We start from the raw sequence: 15171 nt of genomic DNA on the forward strand, positions 1-15171 counted from the left end.
AAAAAAAGGAAACATTACAAGAATACAAATTAGGTTAGAAAAGGGCAACACCACAGCTAATAGAACTTGTGAAGGGAATGAAAATATTGTAAAGACACCTGAGCAACAATCTGAACAAAGCCTAAATTCTTATCCTTACCATAAGTTCCCAACAGGGAGTTAGCTACCCCAACCTGACGATATAACCAAGCAAACAATGCTAAGCACTGGCTAAGTGGAGCCACCAATAAAACATCAGTTAAGGGGAGGGATGGGGAGCAATTGGTTTAAATGGCTAGAAATCCGTCAGGGTTAGTGGTCCAAACTCAGCACAACACTAAGCAGAGCTCAGGTCCAACTAATCTAGCTCATTCCACAAGAAGGGGCTTTTGAGGCTAATGCAAACAAACATTTACTTCTCATAAAGATTTCTTACATGTAGAGTATTTGATTTGGTGTTTCCAAGTTATGCCAACATCGAATTTAGACATGTTTTGCTACATACACCCAGATTTCAACAAAATCGCAAATGTTTTGATACCCAACGCATTTCACTGTCAAAGGCTTCCTCAGGGGATGCAGAGATGCATTAGCCTCAAAAGCCCCTTTTTTGGGTTCTGTTTCTTTTGTTCCTGCTATTACCTGGGGCTGGCACCCTTCTGTTATGAACAGTCGCAATAGGGGAACTATGACTCCTTTTGCTTGTTTTAATATGCATAGTATGCTTCCGTTAGTCAAGGCTCCCACTGTCAATTCATCAAAAGGCCACCGTTCTTCATTTTACAGCATATCCAACCATGCATTTTACACCTTTTAACACTTTTTTATCTGCTCATGTGACATTGACATGCTGATGTGCCATAAGTGAAGCTATGGTGTCCCATTTAAAAAGACAAGTGACTTTTTGAGCACTTTCCATTGCTAATGATGACCTTTTAATTGTGAACATTTCCCTAATAGCATGCACTTATCTTCACTGTGGTTATTTATGCTGTGTGTTGCACATCCTTTTCTCCAAAATCAGCCCTTGAGAACAGTTCTTCCCCATGTATGTGTATTGCATATTGCATTGACTTTGATGAAAGGTCTACAAATGTTGATTGGTCCTCCACTGAAATGGACAGAAACCATTAAAAGGGAGACCAGTCCTGTACATGGTGTTAGAGAGTGAGGTTTAGCACAGAGAGAGGGAGAGCACTGATATTATGTACATTAAGTGCCTGTGTTGATAAGCTGTTGGCATGTGTCACTAGAATTGGGTTGGGATGCTTTTGAAAACATTCAGAATTATTGACAAGTGAAGATGACCACCATGCATTTGATCTTTTTTTGGCAAGTCTTGCATAGGAATGAAAAATCTGTTCACAGCAAACCAATGGCCACAAGCCCTTAATGTGCTCTTTTCTTTTAAATTACAATGGACATGCCTCAGTCATGATTAAAATACTAACAAACAAATAAGATATTTGGGCTACATATTTTTTATAGTGTACATAGATATATTTAGAACAGTTTTAGAAGCTTTTGGACCTATGTCAGGCAGTTGTGCACAACAATGCTTCTCCTCCCCCTATCCAAATCAGTAAAATACAAAAACAGTTTTGACAACTTAGAGGAAGTCAATTGAAGGTTAAGTGCACTGGTAAAAAACTCATCATTATCTGGGTAGTGTCTGAAACTGACATAATCCAAGTGGGATGCATCCAGAACCAAGCTGCATTTTCCCATTGACAATTCCAAAGAGGAGTTTCCATGTCACAGAAACATTTATTTCTGGTAAATCCATACACAAATTCAGCTAAATAATATTTCATAAGTTTAGTTTAGAGAAGTAGTTTGGACTGACAAATGTAGGGTCGAGGAAGAAAGAAGGGGCTTTATGGGCCATCTTGTCAGTGCGAGATAGGTATTATGTTTTTGGGCATCACAAATTTCATAGAAAATATGACACAAGTGGTCTATGAAGGTGTAGATCGGTGTATTCAAGAGAGTATAACAATAATTTGAGTGACAATTGCAATAGTGTGATTTATTTGTGTATCCAAGCAATGAACAGACTTTAACACAAGGGAAACTTTACAAAAGAAAGCCTTGAGCTTAGGTTTGAAGCGACAAGGGCAAGGTTAATTTTATGAAGGATTTCAGTCCTTTTGGTCTCTTTTTGCCTTGTATTGGCTTCTTCAGAGGATTGGTGAGATGTAAAGATGATCCACGGAGATACAATGGAATAGAAGAGTTTTGTTGTTGGGTCAGGTATAGACAATAATTCCCCTTATTGGAGGTAGGGTATTTACCTGGATGGCTTAGGTAACTGTTGACCTGACTTGGAGATCCGTCTAGTGTGTATGCTTGGGAACGTAGCCGGATGGACAAGACTCTTTCCCTGGGTCCATGCAAGCTAGATAAATGTTAATACATTACAAAGAAAAAGATTAAGATTAAAGGGTGTGTATATTTTCCCTTTGTTATTGAAATAATGTTCTAATGACCCTAGAGAAGCAGCTGGCACACCAGAATCTTGTCCAGGCCAGAGATTGTAAGCAGCAGCAAAAATAGGCTTAGTTTAGACTGAAATGGCAGCTACTATGGAAGAATTGCCGAATTAGGAGAATGTTATGTAGTTTTTGTATGTCTGTAAACAGTTACAAACCTATTGTGATGTCCTGGTCCTCCCTTTATTTTGTATCTGCTTAATACAGAAATGCTGAGTTTACAGTTTTATCATGTGATTTCTGAATAAAAGATGAAACAAGGCTGCTCTCTTGGATAAAGTAATGTTTTTTGTTTTAGATTTGCTGATCTTATAACAGAAGGACATAACAGTAAACTTGTGTTTTAGTAGGTCCAGGCTGGCAATTCTGACATTTACCAGAAATCTCCATGAAGAAGTCTATTGGCTTGTGGGATGCTCTGCAGCATGTAGACCACTTCTGAAAATACAGTCAATAGAAATGTTGCACTTGAGAAGCGCAGTGCTCATGACTTGATAGTTGCTGCCAATAAATAACAAACATTATTGCTAGGGGCTTAGCAAAGTCTGATCATGTATGAAATGTTGGCTAGTGTGCTTTCATCTTTTTCTTCTCTCACAGTCGCGTTTACTTTGAGAAATGTCTTCACCTTGATTTTTAGATATTTTTTTTCTTCTTGGACAAGAATGAGAATAGAATAAACTATTATTATTTTACACAGTGTTTATATAGTGCTGGCATATTATTCAGCGCTTTACAAAGTCCATAGTCATGTTACTTTCCCTCAAAGAAGCTCACAATCTAATGTCCCTACCATGGTCATATGTACCCAGAGGAAACCCACGCAAACATGGGGAGAACCTGCAAACTCCATACACATAGTGCCCTGGCCAAAATTTAAACCTACGACCTAGTGCAGCAAAGGCCAGAGTAGTAACCTCCAAGCCACCATGCTCCCCAGTGATTGGTCAAATACTTTGTACTCCAGCAGGGGCGTATCTACCACCCCCATTACCCCTACAGATGCAGGGATGGGAATGGACCTTACATTTTGTTCCCCTTTTTTTGAGATCTATTGCCGCTGTACCTATGGCCCCTCTCTCTATCCTGTCTCACCTGTGCAGCATAGGGGAAAGAACAAGGCTGGTGGCTGACCATAATGGTGGCCAAAGTACTTATCTCTGCAAAATATCCCTGTCCACTTGTGCATGTAAGACAGGGCCAGGAGCCAGAGAAAACTGTAGTTAGCCTTCCAGGGTGCATGTGCTGCAGTCCTTGAGCTAGAGGAGGGGATGTGAAGGCAACAGAGCAATGTAAGCACAGCAAGCAGGGCAGATGATATGCCAGGCGTTAAGGGTTCCAGATGAACTCAGGTAGGTGCGTGTATGTGAGTATGTCTTTAGTGTACAGTTCATGTTTTAATGCATGTGTTAAATGCGTGAAAGTGAATCTGCATTTTAGTCTGCATGCAGGCCCATAGCTATTACTATAGGGGTCACTGGGGAGATCCCTGGGATGGGGCCAAAGAATCATCTCTTTTTCTTCAGGGTTGGAGGACTATACAAAAGTATGCTGATTTCTAGCTGTACCCCTGTACTCAAACCAGAATATTTTTTTCATTCATTTTCATTTTTTTCAAACAGAGTATTTATTTGGTTAAAATGTGTCAGAGGTTAGCTGTTCGATTTTATTCTTTTTGTGTTCCCACCTTTCTTTCCACTAGTTCTTGCTCAGAGGTCAGCACTCTTGCCTTTGCAGCGTTAGGTCCTAGGTTTGAATCCCGGCCAGGGCACTATCTGCATGTAGTTTGCAGGTTCTCCCCGTGTCTGCGTGGGTTACCTCCCACATCCCAAAAATATGCAGTTAGGTTAATTGGCTTCTCCCCAAAAATTGACCTTGGATTGTATTAATGACATATGACTATAGTGAGGACATTAGAATGTGAGCCCCTTTGAGGGACAGCTAATGTCATGACTATGGATTTTGTACAGCACTGCGTCATATGATGGCACTATATAAATACTGTGTAATAATATTAAAATAATAATAGTACAGCTGGTAGCCACCATAAGCAGAAATGCATCAATTATAGCTGTCACAGAAACACAAAAAGAGGGTAAATATTCCATAGTGGAAACCTATTTGGGTGGCAACTGTCCATAAAACACGAAAACCACTAAGAATGTAGGTTTCCCTGCAGTCTGTCATTGCTACAATTATTCACCAAGGTGTCTTAAGATGAGTTAAACATTTAATGTGCAGTCTTAGGAAGAGCTGTCAGGAAGGTCTGCATCCACCAGTAATGTAAATACTAAGCCTAAGCTTGATCTGGCCAAGTCTGAGCTTTGCCAGAAATGAGACATTTATATTACTGTATATAAGTGTTTATATTCACCCATGGATAGCTTACCTTACGCTTAATCTTGCAGAGACAATGATACTGCATTATGATTTACCATGTTCCGTGCAATGAGAAATTAAGAAACATGCCTAATGTCAAAAGATGCCAAAACAGGAAACTCAAGATTCCTCTGCTACTGAATCAGTGTTTACACAGGAAGTAACACCACATTAACGAAATAAAAAATTCACTGCTTGCATTCTTTTGCAATCAAGAGCAATAGGAGTATTCAATGTGTTCTTGTATTGTTGTAAATGTTTATTTTGGTATGCAGCTGTGCTGGACCTGAAAGTACCTTTAAATGAAACCTTGATATGTCAAGCTCACAAGAAAATATGGACATCTTGGGCCTGATTTATCAAAGCTTTCTAACCCTGGAGAAGATAGATTAGATTTCCTCAAATTAATATTTATTTGTTAATATAACAAATGTTTTCAATCCTGTACCAGATCCATTCCAGGATAGGTCAGCCAAGTTATCCCATGATAGTCTATCTTCTTCAGCCTTGGAGAGCTTTAATAAATCAGAAGCAAATGAAGTTTAATCCAAGATATTATAAAGCTGTGTATGCTGAAAAAGAACTAGGAGTCTAATAATAAAACAGTGAATATGACATTTCCTAAAACATTGGAAAACATAAAAAACAACTGGAAAATGAATTATTGCCATTGAAACACATAGACCTGCAAGATTCTCCACCAACATTTCAGTACAATATTGGTGGAGAACAATAGAATTTTTTGGGGAATGTCCAATCCAATTTATAAACAAACCCCTAAGAATATGTAGAAACCTCACTTGGGCTACAGCTACATACAGGAAAGTTCTGTAGCCCAATTGTGCAACTAAATTTTTTCTTTCTGAATATTAACTTTACATCACATTTATTGTACTGAATGCTACTCTGAGATTTGAAGACTCATGGCTGAGTAATGAAATTTATTTAAATAAGTAAATGTATTACTTAACAATTACCCATTTCGACAATTATTTTACCATCTTAATAAATAGGTACATCTTCAGAGCATAGAGCTTTATTTGTCCCCCAACACTTTGATTCTTCTCTGAAGTCCTGTTCTATAAAAAGCTGACCACAGATTGATTTTACCAATTTCACTCTTTGGGTTTCTGTGGTATACTGGAATAGGAAAAATGTTGTATTCTATACTTTATTTTCATTCATGTGGAGCTCAAAACAAAACATTGTCCTTGGTTTTGGGACTTGCTAAAGGGATCTGTGAAGAAAAGATCTGATCTGCACTTATTCTTTAAAAATGAACGTGACTGTGGGGGACAGACTATTTTCACCAGGTTAATCTTGTAACAATCACAACCCCTACTGCAATACCATTAAGTATCTTTTTTTTCTGCAGGATTTTTTTAGTATTCTAGATTAACAATTTCACGTATAGCCCTAACCTAAATCCATGATGGAGAAGCATCTGGGGGTCCTTGAAGGAAATAGTTGACAAGGAACTGTTGGGTTTCAGAAGGCATATCACCAATTGTTAGCATTTTTCTGGTTTTTACAGACATGTCACCAACAAAAAAATCACTTGAATAAATAAAAAATAGTTTATAGGTAATCTAAACTCTATAACAAATTCTAGCACTTTGATTGATTGATTTCATTACCCTTCCAGTAATTTCCAACAACCATCTTGTAGCTTTACGTCCTTGATATAGAACAGTCAACATGAGAGAAGCCCAATGGTTCCATTTGGATAACCCTCTTTTGTAATTGGGGGTTTCGCTAATCAAGTCCCCATTTTGCCTTGACTGGCACTGTCTGAAAAGGTTAATGCACGCAAATAACGAAAGAATCTGCCACAAGACTATTTTTTTCCAGCAGGCTAAATGTGATCTGCGGCAAGCAGTTTAAAGTATTTTTGACTGTCCCTGTCATCATCAGGTTTACGGATGGTTAATTTATTCTTTACAGCACAGTCATTGATGGCTGTTAAATCACAAATGAGAACCAATAAAGGGAGAATTGCAGTTGAAATTACACTGTTTATGCGACAGCCGAGTGTAGACTAAAAGATTCATATGCTGCCCGCAAAGTACGTTATAAATTTTAATTACCACAGTTTGTACAAATGACATGTTTGAAATGCCGTTGAGTAATGCGACCCCTGATAATGAAACTATAAAATAAATCATTAAGTTTTCCAACAAGTTTTCTCTTTATTATTATTCTTGTGGCGGTTAACCTATTGGATCTACTGGAATTTCGTTATGAAGCCGAACAGACAGCGGGTGGTATAAATGCTGAGATGTCACATGGGCTCTTACCGGAGATGGAATGATGTTATTCTACAGCCAAACCGTAGATGTTTAAGGAATGTCACGATGACTTATATTTTATTCTCCTTATTATATTCGTGAGAACACCAAATGTTTTTGCTAATGCACTTTTGAATAGTAATATAAATAAAAGTCTTGTTGTCGTAATTATAGTGGTTTAGTAGAACTATCATAGTTTTATAGATAGGTCTCCTCTCGTGTAGGCCATAATGCCTGCCCGTAGGCCCTGATAGCTTAAAGTGTGTTTTAGGTTTAGGGTTTTATCTTCTTTTCGTTTATCTTATCATAGGTCAATTCTGAATTTGATCAAGCAAAAATGGTCAATATCAAAAAAACCTCAATTGGTAAGGTTGGAAAAGTGATGATTATATACAGAACAAAAACCTGACAAGCTTTTGTGATTCCTTCATAAATCTGTATCATGTTGAATTTGGTATGTGTCCACATTTTGCACTGTATTGTGTATTGTGTGGTGTGTGGTAGTACTATCACTTTTTTTTTACATTTTTTTTATATCTATTTACTTATTTATTATTATTATTTTTATTATTATTATTATTAATATTTTATTATTATTTTTTATTATTGTTATTATTTTTATTAACCTTATTATTATCACTATTATTAGTTTTTTCATTTTAATTACTGAAAATAATTTTGATGTATACTGGATGTCTGCTAAACTAAGTGTGTTAACAAAATTGTTCCTTTATGTTGAGAATGACTCCACATTCAAATCTTAGCCAGGATCAGGGCTTGTTTTGGAGAAAATAGCGACCCTGGACAAATACAATGTTGGGGCCCCAAATGAACAGCATTTCATCTTCCTTTGCCCACTTTCATTCTGTCAGTTGGGGCCTGTAGAAGGTGGGGGTACTGGGCAAATGCCCAGTTTGACCCCTTTCAAAGCAACCTAGATCAGAATAGTACCTATGTGGGATTTGTATACTGTACCTGTATTTTCCTAACAGAATAATTTGTTTCTCCATATTGGGCTTACTTTAGAATGGGGACTCTGAGCTCCTCCTGGGCACAGCTAGGCTACATAAGCATCAGTTGATTCACGTCCAATTATCACCTCAGGGCTAGTATTGGATGAGAATATGACGTGTGTACAGTTTTTCATCCGACACTAATGAAGTGAAGGGGAGAGAGCACAGCTGGGTGCTGCTTGCTCATTCCTCCCCCCTCCCCTCTCCATAGAGCAGAACTGCAATGTATGTACAGCACTCGTTCATTCTATTTTCAGTCTTTTGTCCTTGGAAAGGATCTTTCATGAGAAAAATCTAACTTGTTTATGTAGACTCAGTGACATGACTATAGATGAAACACTTTTCTAGATTTTTGTCAGAATATATGATCATTCATGAAAATTTAGAGCGTGTACTGGTATTCCCCATCATCATTGAGGAAGTCATTATTGATCCACCATAAAAACTTCTTTTACAGGTCTGTAATTAACTGTTTGCTAAACTGTATCTTTATAAAGTAATTCTGAATTTGTACAATCTAAACCAAATTAATCAGAATTCTATTTGTTAAATTTTATTCAGAATTAGATTGTTTTTTATCTAAAATCATATTTAAGGGCCATTATCTATACCAAGAAGACATCATTTCATATTGTTATACTCCATATTTATGTTGTATTTTCAAATTATTAAAAAATGTATTATTATCTTGAGCGGATATTTACCCAAAAGTGTAAAATCAAAATCCTTTACTTCCACTAATGGGAATATCAGTCATTGTATGCTTGTTATAGGTTGACAGCTTTGTAAATGTAAAACTCATACTGGTGAATGACAGATCTTGTATGTAATATGAGAACAACCTGTGGCCGGAGACATAAAACATACCTGACTTATTTGTCAGGTGACAGAGAATTTGTATATGTCGACGTATGAAGTCAGGATGTTCCGTATGATATAGTAGAAGACAGTAACCCGTATATTGTTGTCTCTGTAGATCACATCTGATAAACCACCGGGACAACATCTTTGACTTCCATGCATTTATATGACATACGTTACTTTAATGGGGTGATTCATTTCAAGGCTGTTTAGAGAATTCCATACAAGTGACAGGATCAGTCCAAACTGTGGGCATGTTTGTTAGATCTGGAAAATGAAACACTTTTTTTACAAGTTGTTTTATAACAATAAACATCTGTCTCTTTCTCTGATTCCCCTTCTTTATTTATGAGGTTTGTACTGGAACAATCGGAATTGGGTTAACACTGTCCATGCCGCTACTGAACTGAATCTAAAGTATTTACTCTTTGATCATAGAAGTTTGTGACCAGAAAATTTCTTGTGCTTTGTAAAAAATAAAAATGTTGAAATTCTAAAAAAAAAATAAAAAGGGTTAAACTGAAAGGATTTGATTCCCTATGGTGTATTTCCCTTCCACTGATTTTTATCAATATCAAAAATATTAAAAAGTATGTATATGTTCCTAGTTAGATTTAAATACATTAGGTTAGGACTAGTGTTGGTGTTCGAATTCGGGTTGTCCTTATATTTGACCCAAAAATGGCTGTTGGAATTCGTGTAGACTCAACTAAAAAAAAAAACGAGATTCATCGGTTAAAATTCAGATAAAAAAATGTAAAAAAATGTGTTAAAAAAAAATTAATTTACTGGTAAAATAAATTATTAGGTGTTTATTTAACCAATTTTTTTTCACCTTTTGCATGAAAAACCCCTGAGCCTCAAACCTCTTTCTTTCTTCTCTACCCATTTATTTGTAATTTTTTTTTATTTTTTTTTACAGGTTATCCTACAATGACATGATATCTCTTACTCTGTAACACACTTTCCAGCACAGAAATACTCTGATACATTTGTTACATTTTTCTTTTATCCACAGCAAGAAAAATGTAACAAATGAACATATTACTGTGTGTGTTACAGAGTAAAGCTACGTACACACGTCAGATTTTTATCGCCCGATAATCGGCATCGGCCAATTATCGGGCGAAAATCTGGCGTGTGTACAGTCGGTGTCGTCCATCGTCCGGACGACCGACCTGCCGGATCCACGGACGATGGACGACAGCCGATCCTAATGAAAGGGAAGGGGAGAGCGCGCAGCAGGGTGCCGCTCCGTCGCTCTCCCCTCTCCATAGAGCATGAACGGTGCTGTATGTACAGCACTGTTCATGCATCGTGCACTCCCTTGTCGTTGGAAAGGATCCTGAAAGATCCTTTCCAACGACAAAAATTGGAAGTGTGTACGCAGCTTAAGAGATACTTACCGACGGGTGCATCTTCCCAATGATTGCAGCAGAGTCTGTAGTCATTGAGAAGAGTGTGCGATCCCTGGGGCAATCTAGGTTATTTAACCTGTAGTGCCCCGGGGATGGTAGTGGAACTGGAGTTAACTGCAATTCAGTTCCCACGGTCACATGACCGTGGGAACTTTGCTGTCACAGCTGTGACTGAAGGCGATCCCCAAGCACTAGAAGTTGAATGGGGACAATTTTCCTCATTCATCACATCTAGTGCCCTGTGTTCTTGGATAGAGAAACTCTATCCAAAAACACATACTACTAGCAACAGCAATCAGAATCGCTGTTGCAGTCCTGTAGTATGTGTTCCTGGATAGAGTTTCCCTATCCAAGAACAGAGGACTCCCTTTGCCTTTCAAACTAGTAAAGGCCTGCAAGAGCAATCTGATTGCTCTTGCAGCCCTTAATAGTCCCTAAAAAAAACCTGAATTCTCCCACCATTGACTTCAATAGTGTTCGAATTCGGCATTCGATCACCTGAACAATATCTCACTATTCCATCGACTTGCTGTTGAATCGAATAGTGAGATATTCAACCAACACTAGTTAGGACGTGTACATTACCTGTTTGTCTAGATTTATAGCCTAACTACTTTTGCTGCTTTACATTTGGAGCCCTTTCGCAGTAGACATTATGAAGAAAAAAAAAAAGACCACCACTTTAGACCACATCATCTTGGCCATATCCCACTTTACTTGATCATGCAACCAACCTTGTCCCATTCATTTATGCCCCCAAAAGCTTTGTCTTTGACCTGTTACTTTGCAGTGGACATAGAAATATGATTACAAAACCAACAAACTTTCTTTTTTGAGACTTTTCAGGGCATTTGACTTTCAAATAAGAATTGTAAAAAATATCAAGCTTTATATTAAACATACAGTTAAAAAAACATTAAAACTATAGAAAAATGTATTTTTTAACATAGGGTCGCTAAGGAGAGAACCCAAATAATAATTATTTTATAGACTTGGTCTATTGACTATAGAGCAGACAGTGTACTCTACCTCAGGAAATATTGAGATCTATGAATTTCTTTTTTCTTCTTCCTGCTTCTGCTTACATCACCAAATCTCGCACTGTGCAGGCGCAAGATCGAGTAACGTAGCCGCTGTAAATAAGCGCATGCTTGAGATTGGCATTTATCCCCATAAAAAAAAAAAGCTTGCCAGAACCCTACTGGGACGTGTGACGTGAGTATCCTTTATTTTTTAGTTTAGGTCTGCTTTAAAGAATAACTCAATGTAATACCTTGTGGTGACATCCAGCAAAGGACACCGGGAGTCAGCAGGTTTTCAGCAGACATTTTACCTTCTGGGGTCTACCATCACAGGATGCCCTGGATAGTCGTTGTTGGTACTTTGTTACCTGCGGGTCTCAGATTGGCTCCTGATTTTTGCAGCCTTGCAGACTGTAGACTTCCAATAAATAGCTGTCTTTACTTTTGTCTGCCTACTAAGTCTTAGCACTGGGAACAGAGAGGTAAAGACATGGACCAACCTCACCTGAGGATTCATACAACACTCACTCTACAATCCCCATCCAATCTCATCTCACTATTTAGTCAGCATCAGACCAAATGCTCACAGCCTAAAATGGTGTTTGATATGCCTTGCCAATGCTTGCTTTGCCTTACCCTCCAATTTCCAATTGGGATGACCTTAGCCTGCACTTTAATCACTTTAATGACCTTAGGCTCTGTTCACCAACCTGTTCTTGACCATTTGTACACCATTGCCCTTGTTGTCACTGGGAACCCTCCTCCCTCGAGGGCAACCCTGTGCTTGTCCTCCAGAAGTGATTGTTTGCATCAACACACAATATGCTTCATTAACAGATATATGTATGTATATATATATATATATATATGAAATGTGAGTGTTCAATAGTAATACAGCAAACATCAAAAAGTTGCACACCAGGTTATTTTTCACTAAAAGTGATCATGTATGATATAATCTCCTTTCAGCTAACCTTTTTTTTGCAACTGAACTATCTTTTCTACAGGAATGATCAGTGTTACACTTTCATGGTCAAGGAGCTTTCTGAACTCACAAAGACACAGGAGAATAAAAGCGGTAAGGCTTAGTGGAAAGAGGTGGAGCAATGTATCGCCACATTTTTCAAACATGAACGAGGTGTTGTAATATCCACATGCCAATGTCTGCTACAGCCAATACAAGTATTAAAGTCCATTATATTTTATACTTCAGGTTATTTATATTTTGTCCATCTGCAGGAAATGTTACTGCTATTTTTATAAACGTCACAACATGCTTATCCCTACAAGATAAGAGTTTTATTTTACTTTAATATCAACGAACCAACTTTTGCCTTTTGATAAATCTCGATCCTCCAGTCGCTGGCCCACTCCTATTAGGCCATAGTAAGAAAACGAGTCAGCACCTTATTATCTGCAATAAAACAATTTCTCCGGAGCTTCCCCACTGGCCGTTAAACACAAAGGCCACATTATCTCTGCTGTAAACCTTGATTAAAGTTTATAACAGCAATAAGCCCCTCAAAAATTCATTGTCCCCGCAGTTAATGAGACGTTTAATGGCGCTAACAAGCTATCGCTCACATATTATGGCTCGGATAACACTTCTCCCCCTGTGTCTATGGATGGCAGAGGCGGCTCTTCATCTTCTGGATGTTTGCGGCATTACGCTTATTCAGACACAAATAATGGGTTATATTGCACACCTCTTATTTTGGTTGCAATAAAGTGTACCTGTCACTAACTAATATAATAAACAATACAGATATAATGTTATTGTTACAGTAACTGTTAGGTTGTTATTTAAGGGAACACCACCTGGCATTACCATCTACTGGTCCATCCTCACTATTCTACAACTATTCTTTTTTAGGAGTTATATTTTTACATTATCACTTACACATTTTATTGTCTTGCTAAAACCATATGTGTGTTTTACTGTATGGTTTCTTATATATATTTTTTTATAACATGAAAATGTTGTCCCCACATAGATTCAAATGATTCAACCTATGTGACCCAAAACATGCTAATGACAGCTGAGAAATGTGGAAAGTATGATTTTAAATTGCACCATGATTGAGAAGAGCTTTGATTGGTTCGATATGGTCACATTTCTTAGGCTTAAGCTAGCGCTGAGGTTGTGGTGTTGGTACACCTTCCTTACACCAGTGAATGGCTGCCATGGAGGAAACTCTACATTGTTTGTACGGTGTGCATCACTATATGGAAACCTAGAAAGCGGCGATCATGCTTATCTTCTGTTTAGGAATGTTCTGGCACTAGTAAAATTGTCATAATATAATGGTAGTGGTGATGATTTATAAAAGTATTCTCTTGTAAGCTGATGGGCAGTGTTGGTTGGTTGATGGCATTGGTGTTTTTGGAAACAATAGAGACACTTCTCTGTGATCTGCGCAGATCCTCCATTTTTACTAAATAGGCCTTAAGGCCCTAAGTCTATTTTCAGATTGGTGGCGAGTTTATGGTGCGGTTATCCCTTTATCATGCCAGGAAACCATTGCCTTTGGAGGAGATGCTAGCAGTGTGCCCACTGTCCAGCACTGAGATTATCAAGCATTGATCAATCACAGCTGCTGGGAGCCACGCGGGATAATTTGATCCCAATGCATATCTGTTCCTCTCCTATTCTCATTATTAGCCAGAATCACATTCTTTGGTACCTAAGGCTATGTTTAGACATTTCTTGCGGGCATCTGAAGATGGTGCGGTTGTGTTTTAGTTTTGAGAAGCTCACAGAAGACTTGAGAAGCTCAGCATTTCAGGCCAGTATACAGCCAAACTGGTTCCATAAACTTCAATGGGAATGCATTACAAATGCACTGGCATGCTTTGCAACATGTAGAACATGGGAACTGCAACCACATTGCAAGTGCTTACTAGAGCAAATGCTCATAAATGCATGTCAATACCTCCTCCTTACCGCTCATGGGTGCATAATTTCAACTCCTATGCACCAGAAAGCTGTGTGGAGGAAGTATTGACATGCATTGATGAGCATTTGGTCTAGTAAGTGCTTGCAGTGTGGTTGCACTTAACCATTCGGTTGTCAACTGCCCATCTGAACCAGAGAAACTCTTCAGTTCATCAGAGCCTCACTCTGTTCTCCTGTTATATTGTATACCTTCATAGAAAGTGAACCATACACTTAATTTTACAGAAAATAAAAATATTAAAAAAAGCAAATCAAGATAATTAAATATTTCCATTGTTTGCCTAAACACTAAAGAAGGCTAAATATGGCATTGGCAGACCATCCACTTGCTTTTCAAAGTGCCATCATCTACAGTGAAAAACGCCTGTTCATTCACATCCTTGCAGGTGTTTGTCTGAGCGTGGGCTCATTTAGACGTGGACCTGAATAATTTAGAAGCATGAGAGTAATATTGCTGTATCAATAACACTGTGTTATCAGTCTCTGGCCCTGAGCATGACACTGATGCAGTCCATCCCTATTTTCTCCCATGAATAATTTAAAGCTGAATTGCTCCCCGTGTAGGACGGCCCTGCTGGGTTTGCTGGGAAATTAATTTTCCCTGGTAAACGAGTGACAGGAAATCAATTAATCGCGTATTATTCTATAAGGAGACAAAGTAACAGAAACATAGGGATAGACTGCAGCAATAGATCAGCAAATGCTTTTATTGGCAGAGTGCTTCTCACCAATGTGAGTTCAGCCAGGGTAGACTGAATTTATG

General features: G+C 38.1%; 1 long non-coding RNA gene across 1 annotated transcript; it reads right to left on the reverse strand.

Moving 5' to 3' along the window:
* Positions 1-1981: 1981 nt before the first annotated feature.
* Positions 1982-4980, reverse strand: LOC140322217 (uncharacterized). The gene is made up of 2 exons (XR_011919179.1): positions 4861-4980; positions 1982-2377 (listed from the first exon to the last, which is right to left on the reverse strand). It is a non-coding gene; the product is annotated as an uncharacterized lncRNA (long non-coding RNA).
* Between the last annotated feature and the right edge of the window lie 10191 nt (positions 4981-15171).

This window comes from Pyxicephalus adspersus, chromosome 2, assembly GCF_032062135.1.
Source record: "Pyxicephalus adspersus chromosome 2, UCB_Pads_2.0, whole genome shotgun sequence".
NCBI lineage: Eukaryota > Metazoa > Chordata > Amphibia > Anura > Pyxicephalidae > Pyxicephalus > Pyxicephalus adspersus.